Below are 6,529 nucleotides of genomic sequence, written 5' to 3' on the forward strand. Positions count from 1 at the left end.
CCAGCCCTGCCAGGGCTCAGAGCACTCTGCTGCAAACTCAGGCCGCTCTGTGGCCGAGAAAGTCCAAGGGCCTCTGCCCCCTGTGCCGTCCTGGGATGAATAAGGTCTGGGCACGGCTACACGACACCCACCCAGACGCACTCCCCCTGGGTCTGTACCCTGTTCTCCTGAGCCACATCAGAACCAAGGGTCTTGTGTCCTCCCGTGAAACTCCTCTTGGGAAGTGATGCATAGCCCGCTTCTAGTCTCAGGCCCCAAATCTGCAAGGTGGGGTGGGGTGTTGTCACATACGTGGTTTTGGCCACATACACGCCTAAAAAAGACTAAAGAAAAACTACTCATATATTATCTCATTATAGTTTTATAGCAACCTTACAAAAGCACTTTTAATTTGCCCCCAAATCAGGTTTCTCATGTAGCAGAGAATGTACTCAAAATTAATTCCATCTCCAAAGTTCTTTGTATTTTGTGCTATGCATACATTACAAAATTACTGTTATCAGAATACAGCAAAGCACTAACTTGACTGGTTATAATTTAGCTTCCCTTCATAGTTCAGAAGGCTCTCAGCTCTTGAAGTGCCTCAAACTTGCGAGTTCCACAAAGTGGAATGAAAAAGGCTTTCCCTAGATTTTGCGACCCAGTCGGCTTCGTGGTTTCTAACACTCCATCCATGGGCTAAAGTATTAGGGCGCGTAGAGAAGGAGGTAGCTTTTAAACTACCATGTGAATTGGGTCACGTGTACAAATAGCAGCAGAGCTGAAGAAAAGAATCAAATCCCTTCATATAATAAATGCTGTTGTGAACAGTCCTGAGAAAAATAAAAGCTGATGTTTATTATTTGTTTCTTAAATTGTATAGTCAAAGCTTCCCCTAAATGTTTAATACCTTTCACTCGTGTACACATACACAGCCTCAACCAAAGTTTCTCATTTACCACCTCAGGACTGACCCCAAAACCCAGGTGCGAGGCATCCAGGGAAGATGCTTGGAGCCAGGGGTATGAGTTTCCTGGGGCTCCGATTAAAGCAACTTTCCTTTCTGCCAATATCTGCCTCTTGAATACTGACTTCTAAGCAGTGAGCAGTCAGATCTGAGTTCGGTAACAAAGCCGCTACACCTGGCTTTCCAACAGGTCGAAGCATGGAGCTAACGTCTCGACAAACACCTTAAGATCTGCACAGCTTAACACAATCCAAGGGTGTTTCCTGCTCACGTCACGGTGATCCAAGGTGGCTTGGCAGGGTTCGGAGCCACACCCGCCTCCTCCCACCTAGCGACCCCACCGTCTCAGTGGCCTTTGATCCTCCGCCACACCCTCTACATCTGGCCAGCAGGTGAGGCAAGAGAGATTGGTGAGGATTGCAAGGAAGGTTTCCAGGAGCTAGGCCTGGGGGTAGTGTACATCACTACTCCTTCCCTCCGCGGGCAGACGGCAGGCCTGTGGCCACACCTAACTGCAAGGCAGGCTGGGAAATGCGGTCCAGCTCAGCAGCAGGCGGAGCAAACAGGATTTGGACATTGCCACACCCACCCCTACATCCATGGAGAATACTCCTCGAACAAAACACAGGAGTAAAGAAACAGACGTGTTCCCTGCTCTTCCTTCTTATCCCAGGCTCACTCACACACACACTCACACACACACACACACACACGTTTCCGCCTCCAACGCTACTGTGGATCTGGGGTTTGTTCATAACAAATGTGGAAATAAAGGAAGACTACCCGAATGAGAATGTCGATGGAAAAAAAAAAAAAGAAGCACAACCTGAAAGTTGAGAGTTATGTTTCATTTGGTGGACATTCTTAGGACTTCAACCCTGGAGAGACAGCATCTCAGACAAAGGCTGAGAAAACTGTTCGGGGGAAACCAGGATATACAGGACTTTTTGCAACAAATGGCAGGTAGCTGGAATGTCAAAAGATTGTTAATTAAAGAAAACCAGATATCTCAAGTTAAGGAATTTGGCTCTTTTCTGTGTATGGGAAGAGGCAAGGGGCTAGGCTCACTGGATGTGCACCCTTGATGTGCACCTCAGCTACCTGGGGCCAGCGTCCTGTGCCTTCTCATCCTGCGTTTCCACAAGCTGCACTGTTAGTGCAGTGCACTGTTGTCAGATGGCTGCAGTCTGATGACTGCTAGATGGTGGGCATTTCTCGTTTCCATCCTGAGTTCCGTCGGGGCTCACTGTTGGGGCGGCTGCAAGCGCTGATGACTGTGACATCCTTTGTTTACTGATGGCAGGCAGCATTCTTAGTCCACAAGAGCTAGCAAAGTTACTTATCCACAGCTGGCTATAGCAAGAGGGCCCACCACCAGGACTCACATTTTGTCAGAGACTCAACGGCAGGCAGAGGAGTGGGAAAGCTTTATAGTGGAAAAAAAGGAAGGCTCAGATTGCTCTGAGAGACTGCTCCAAAGAGGTAAAGGAGGAGCCAGGATATTTGTGAACTTTCTTTTGCTGAGAAAAACATGTCATCAAGCATAAAAAGATTACTGCTAATCACAAAGGACAGATATCTTAAGTTAATGGTCTCAGTGCTCTTCTATGTATGGGATGATGCAAGAATCTGGGGTCCTTGAAATTTTTCCTTGGATAGGTATCTTAACTCTCTAAGGGCTGGTATATCCAAAGCACAGTATGCCTCCTGTTTTTCTCCATCCTGAATTCCCCTCAGGTGCACTGTGGGTGGGCAACCACGGGGACCAACGGCTTGATCCTTGTAGAACTGGAATGGCAGGCAACATTTTTTTCTTTAGAGTCCTAAATTAAAAGTAGGGACAAAAAAGTAGGGACTCTATTTGATAGGGACAGAGTAAAAGGACAAAGTAGGCACTTAAATAGCTAATCCTACTAGGGGATTATAAGTAAAGAAAAAAGTATGGGAGACCCCTGCAAGCTAATGATCCATCAAGAAAGTAGGTTTTCTTTTTAATTTTATTTATTTATTTGAAAATTTATTGATTTTTGACTGCGTTGGGTCTTCATTGCTGCACGTGGGCTTTCTCTAGTTGTGGCGAGCAGGGGCTACTCTTCATTGCGGTGCGTGGACTTCTCATTACAGTGGCTTCTCTTGTTGCGGAGCACGGGCTCTAGGTGCACGGGCTTCAGTAGTTGTGGCACGCAGGCTCAGTAGTTGTGGCTCGTGGGCTCTAGAGCGCAGGCTCAGTAATTGTGGCGCATGGGCTTAGTTGCTCCACTGCATGTGGGATCTTCCCAGACCAGGGTTCAAACCCATGTCCCCTGCATTGGCAGGTGGATTCTTAACCACTGCACCACCAGGGAAGCCCAAGAAAGCAGGTTTTCTTAACCACAAAATCAAGTATGCTTGTTTAGCAACAAAACCATGCAACAGAAGCATGAGACGTGCCCCCAGACGATAAAACAATGGTGGCGTGAGACCCACATCCCGCACAGTGAGCTCAGTAAGTTAATGATTCTTAGGACTTGCTCCTCTGCACACGCTAAAAACAAATATATAGGGAAAAGTGACATTATACTAAAACCTGAGATGATTTACCATTTTTAGCATATGTTACCACCTTTTTGCTCATTTCCCTTGTGCCATGGCAGTCCTGGCTTGACCAGGTAGGGACAAGAAAACTCCCCCACCTGACATGGAGGCGGAGCTGATGATGGAAGCGTGACGTCTACTCAAGAATGAGGAAGAAGGTGCCCTTTTCCCCCTCCCCACTTTCCCTATGATTATAAAACTGTAGCCCACTAACTTCCTGGGGTGCAGAACGCCTTCATCCACCTGCTTGTAAGCCTCACCTGTGTCCTATTCTAAGACATCACTTCTTACCTATCCCTCTGCCTCTGGCTGAGTTCTTTCTGTGCTGAGACATGAAGAACCAGAGCTCCTTGGAGCCCCCCAAACACCGCCTAGAAGTTTCATTGAAACCATGCCCCCCTAGATTTGACAGAAACTGTTAACGAACAGGAATTCTCGAGCCTGCCTTGCAGAACAACAGACAGGGGGTAGCTTGTCAAAACCCCTCAGCTTGTAAACTGCCTTCGCCAATTAAGCAGCCTTTAGTTTCCTTCCCTCCTTCCTTCCTTCCTCCCTCCCTCCCTCCCTCCCTCCCTCCCTCCCTTCCTTCTTTCCTTCCTTCCTTCCTTCCTTCCTTCCTTCCTTCCTTCCTTCCTCCCTCCCTTTCTTTCTTTTTCTCTTTGATTGCACACCTTCCCAGCTACACATAGCCCAATTATTCTACCGGAACTTGGCTCAGGTCCCATACAGTGTGAGCCAGCTAAGGCTGGTTGGGACCACTGACCCTAAACCTGGGCTTGTGCAGGTGTCCAACGTATGGCCTTTTGAGGCCAGAGGGCTGGAAAACTCCACCCTCCCACCATGTTCTGCGCCTCCATTGTGAATATGCAGAAACCAGTGATAAATGGAATCTTTGCTGCTGTGTCAGTAAACAAAGGGTGTCAGAGTCGCCAGCAATGGCAGCCACAGCCTGTGGTGAGCTGGTGAGCCCCGAGGGCACTGAGGATATAAAACACAGGACACTGGCCCCAAGTAGCTGAGGTGCACATCAAAGGAATGATTTCAATGAGCCCAGACTCTTGCATCTTCCCATGCATAGGAAAGCACTAAATTCCTTGACTGGAGGTATCTAGTTTTCTTTTATTAACAGTAATCATTTGTTCCTACTACCTGCCCTTTGTTGCAAAACTCCTATATATCCTAGCTCCCCCCTCACCTCCTTGGAGCAGTTCTCTCAGGGTTACTTGAGATGCTGCCTCCCAGGCGTGAAGTCCTAAAACTTCCCGCCGAATAAAACATAACGCTCAACTTATAGGTTCTGAATAATTTCATAGTCGACACAGGTAACCCAGATGCGCCCGCGCAAGACACCGATTACCTCACCTTTTTCCCCGCCTCCAATCACCTTTCCCCAACTCTAAATATCTCAACCTCCACGCCTTCTGGGGGGCAGATCTGAGACTTGTTCTCCCTTCCCCACGCTTGACCGTCTTGTGAATAAACTCTTTCTCTGCTGCAAACAGACCTGGTTTGGTTAAAAAAAAACAACCCGGTCATTTGGGGCTAATTGTTACAAGAGTTATTGTTTGACTTCCTGGATTGTTGGTAGGTAGCTATCTGACTTCCTACACTTTGGCCTAAGGCAGGCTGTCTTCTTTGGTTGGCTCCTGTTAACAATGGATTGGTTTCCTGGGTAGGTTGCTTCAGCCTGTTCTGTCTTCAGACTTCTGTTTTCATAGATGGTCTGACCATTGACTTGTGTATATTAAGTCTCTCACAGCATACCTTACGTGTGGGACCTTCCTTTCTCCTCTGCCTCTGGGCACTGCAGACCTGCTCCTACAGGTGAAATCTGCTTTGATCAAAGTCTGGGGACCTGCCTGTGCTTAAACACGATCCCTCCTGAAGTCAAATCCAGCTTCTCTACCCCAACACTCAATTTTTGAAGACAGAGTTTTAGGTGAAGTAGAAAAGAACAGGTTTATTGCTTTGCCAGGCAAAGGGGGCCACAGCGGGCTAATGCCCTCAAAACTGTGTATCCCAACCTGGAGGGGATAGTGAGAAGTTTTATAGTAATGGTTCAAAGTGGGCGTGATCAGCTGGTGGACTTTCTTCTGATTGGTTGGTGGTACGTGGGAGTCAGCATCACCAACCTTCTGGTTCCAACAGGTCTGGGGGCTACATGCTTATGGGCAGCACACAGTTAACTTCTCCCACCTGGTGGGGGTCTCAGTACCTGCAAAACAGCTCGAAGATATTGTTGTGTGCATCCCTTGGTGGGAACCAGGACCCTGCCCCAAGGCTGCACTGTTGTTTCTCTCCACTGTTCCTCCCTTGTCTCACATCCCCTCCCTTCCCTGATTAGCATCTGTTTGAAGCTGCCCAGTTGGAACTCAGGGAAGGTCATGGAGTCTGAATGAAACCTATTTTCTGTAATCAAGAAATGGGGGACACAGAAAGGCTTTTGTGCCCAGGAGCCCCACAGCGACCTGCTCCATTATAACTCCCTCCCCTCCCTTCCCCTGAGATTCCACACTGGGGTGGAGGTGGGCTGGGGGAGGGGTATTCTCTCCAATCAATGGTGCAGTGATAATGCAACAGAGAAGAACAAAATCTGACTCCAGGTTGGATCTGTTTCTTTCACTTTGACCTTTGCTTTCCACTGCTTTTGTTCTGTCGAAAGCTATAGGCATACATAAGGGCCTGCCTCAGGGAACCCTGCCCCTCTGCCGGAATGTTAAGCCAAAGTGCCTTTGTTCAGCTCACAGGGAGACACCCTGACCTGTCCACCTGTGGATGGCTGCAGAAAAGAAGAAATGAACACATCCTCTCCCCGAGGCTGGCCAAACCAGGAGATGTTTTGCAAGACTTATGGCCTTTTTACTTTACTTCCTCACCTCCTCCCCCTCTCTGTTCTATAAAAGAAACTGGCATCCAGACTCCGGGAAGATGGTATTCTGGGGACCCTAATCCACCGTCTTCTGGGTCTGACGGCTTTCCGAATAAAGTTCCTATTCCTTGTCTCAGCAT

Source organism: Phocoena phocoena, chromosome 4 (genome assembly GCF_963924675.1).
Source record: "Phocoena phocoena chromosome 4, mPhoPho1.1, whole genome shotgun sequence".
NCBI lineage: Eukaryota > Metazoa > Chordata > Mammalia > Artiodactyla > Phocoenidae > Phocoena > Phocoena phocoena.